Raw genomic sequence first — 3,612 nt, 5'->3', positions numbered from 1 at the left:
CATTTTAATAACATGGATAATGTGTACTGCAATAGAAAGTTATGATAAGTAAATGCGCCAGAGTTTCTAGTCAATTACTATTAGTCAATAAAACTAAACAGGTGTTAAAAATGATGAGTTTTAAATTACAACTGTGAAAAATAACCATTAGGAAGTAAAAGCCACATTTTTCTAAATATCAGGGTTCTGATTTCCCTTCTGCCATAAATAGTTATGGTTAAGTTTAATCTGGGGCTTAGACACAATAGAGCACGATGTTTTCCTGCTCCTGTGAAAGGACACTGCTACAAGATTGCTCCCCTTTCCTTTGGTACTATATAGGATGGATGATGACAATGTGAGGACGGAGGTGACTTAGCATGCACTTATGTTCATAGCATGCTGATAATGGCAGTGCAGAAATGGCCCCTTAACCTTCAGTTCTATTGCTGATAAACAAAAAAAGCTATAAGGTCTTTCAGTATCAAGTGATCCTAAAGTCTTGGAACTGAAAATCTTTCTGGATGCATCAGACCAAGATTAAAAATAGTGTTTTGATTAAATATGCAAATAAGGTCACATTCATATTAGGTGATAATTACTAATACTAAGGATCGGTAAGAATTTTATCAAAATATACTTGAATGTTTTTCTTTACAAATTTGTTTTTTTTTAAGTGTATTTGAAATCTTAAATTGATGTTAAGAAATTAGTAAGAATAGACCTTCTAAAACATTAAATTAAGAATGGAAATTGACTAATGGTACCTATCTTGATTTTGAGGTAAGCATACTTTATATTGGTACCTGGTGGCTTAAACCGCTTAACCAAGATACATAATTAATAGTATTTGAGGTGTAATTGTATTTTTTTCTTTCTTCTCTCCTTTTCCTCTTCATTTCTTCCCTTCTTCCTTTCTGTGGTAGTCAGTCATCTTCAAAGTGAATCCATAATCTTAAACATTTAAAGCTATAATCACATTGTCACCATGCATGTAAAAGCAATTATCCATATTGTCAAATTAACTGTCTGGTGGTTGTAATGTGCTTGGCAATCTTGTTGAGGAGATGACTCTATCATTAACTAGCAACAAATGTGAAACATATTAATAAAGTGAATCTTTGAGCAATAATAATAATTAAGATAATAAAGAACATGCTATCATATACCATGTCAGTGCTTTAAAAAATATTATCTCAGTTGCATAAACCTCTCAGGTGGGTATAATTTGACCCAAATTTCAGATGAGGAATGTTTAGGGAGCATTTATTGCCTACCCCCGTGTTTGCATGTTGAGATACCCCTATTGGAGTAATTGTTGGGTATTTCTTCACATTTTTACAATCTCACCCCTATGGAAGTAATTTCATGTGTTAAATTTTGAAGACGTAATTGTATATGCCTGTTTCAGCTTTTTTCCTCTCACTTCTCCTTTGGGATCTGGCTGCCTACAGATAGGGTACATAGGCTCATTAGCTTTTTTGCCCATGGAGTCAATTCTCATTGAGGGCTCTGCCCCTAAGCTATAGGCTTGCAGCTATCCAGTTTTACGTATGATCAAGTCGGTCTAATCCAGCAATTGCAGGTGGTGGGAGGGCACAGGGATCACAATCACCATTTGCTTGCACCTCAACTTTGTCCTGCAAACAACTTTATTGGTAATCTAAGGGCTTTTTGATGTCTATCTGCATAACATCAGTTTCTATCTCGGATCCAGATGGGAAATGAGTGGTGGGATTTATTGATATCCTTATTTTTCAAATTCTAAAACTTGAAGCCTCAGAAGAAGCTTGTTTCCCAAGTCACATAACAGTAAGTGACAGAACTGTAGCAGCAGAGGCTATATATGTTTTATAGAGATTATAGGTAGAGAATGATTGACCTGGGTCACACTACCGTGGTTATCACATGGGATCCAACAAAGTTCCGAGACTTAATGGTGGCATTTTAATGTCTCCTGGAAGTCAGGAAAAGGCTGGAGGAGGGGGACAGGGCAGTGCTGCTCTTTTATTTGCTATATATATTACATATGCAGTGCTTCTTTATTATAGATAATATTTATTTTCAAAACAAATGATTTACTTTAAAAACTACTCAACTAGAATGATTAACATTGTTGGAATAAAGAAAGCCTTAGTGTCTCCTAAGTGCTCCTTGTTTTTCAGGATTCACTTATAATTTACATATATTGTTAACAGTTGTTTAATTGTTCCTATGGAAGCCCCGAAACAACAGAATCCATCTAGACAATATTTCCATCTTCAAGAAGTCACAATCCAGAGAAAGTACAAGTATGAGTACGAGTTCCCTTACATCTATAAGCATTTTTAAAAATATTCAACAAGAGATGGATATAGAAACAACACTTACAGAAGGATCCACAGCATAGTATTTCTGTATTAAGGGAACCCTGGCTCTTTACTTTTTCTCTTGTTTTATTACTTAATTTCTTTTATTATTACTATTTAGCTTTAAGTATATGCTCACAACTTTCTAGTAAGCAGTAATTATAGGGCATATTATTGACATTCTCCATATTACCCTTGCATTATGGATATGTGAATACCAATTAAATCATATTCCCTGACATACACTGTTTTAGACCTAAAATCTCTGCTCTCACAAGTTCTCTATGTCGGTTGCCCAATACTTCATTTTACCTAGATCCTATACACCTATAGTCACCCACCCCCCAAATTGTTACCTTGGGGCCATTTGGGATGGAAAGGGCTGAAATTAGAAGCCAGCAATACCAAGTTCTCTTTCTTCACCTGTAATTTCTAGAGTTAGGTGATGTTTTGGTCCCTTTGTGATCACGAGACCCCTAGTATAACTTTCTGACATGTGCAAAAACAGTACAAATAAGACTGCTAAGCTCTTGGAATGGATTAGGCATTTCGTGGGTATCTTTTTTTTTTTTTTTTTCTGTTAGCAAAATAAAGCTGTAAGATGTTGAAGGATCATGATTAAAGTAGACAGGGAAAGGTAATCCCTGATCCACACCCATGTGGTGGGAATGATCAATCCAATCCAATCTACACTGCCTCTTTTACCCATATTTTGGTATTTGTTCTACCAAAAGGAGAGAAGAAAATCATTTCTATTTCTTATACACAAACCTCAAATGCAATATCTAATTTGAGAATAAAGAGAGACATTTTCAGTCCCCTTTCAGCTCTGACTATATCTGTTCATGATCTAAGCATTTTTTTTTAAAGATTTTATTTATTTATTTGAGACAGAGAGAATGAGAGCACATGAGAGGGGAGAGGGTCAGAGGGAGAAGCAGGCTCCCTGCCGAGCAGAGAGCCCGATGCGGCACTCGATCCAGGGACTCCAGGATCATGACCTGAGCCGAAGGCAGTCACTTAACCAGCTGAGCCACCCAGGCGCCCCTAAGCATTTTTATCCCTGTCATTGCAGTGCTAAGAAAACACAAATACAGGGCACCTGGGTGGCTCAGTTGGTTAAGCGACTGCCTTCGGCTCAGGTCATGATCCTGGAGTCCTGGGATCGAGTCCCACATCGGGCTCCCTGCTCAGCAGGGAGTCTGCTTCTCCCCCTGACCCTCCCCACTCTCATGCTCTCTCTATCTCATTCTCTCTCTCAAATAAATAAATAAAATCTTTAAAA

This window comes from Leptonychotes weddellii, chromosome 10 (genome assembly GCF_054177405.1).
Source record: "Leptonychotes weddellii isolate Sample4059 chromosome 10, ASM5417740v2, whole genome shotgun sequence".
Classification (NCBI taxonomy): domain Eukaryota; kingdom Metazoa; phylum Chordata; class Mammalia; order Carnivora; family Phocidae; genus Leptonychotes; species Leptonychotes weddellii.
Note: the sequence above shows the minus strand (reverse complement) of the source record.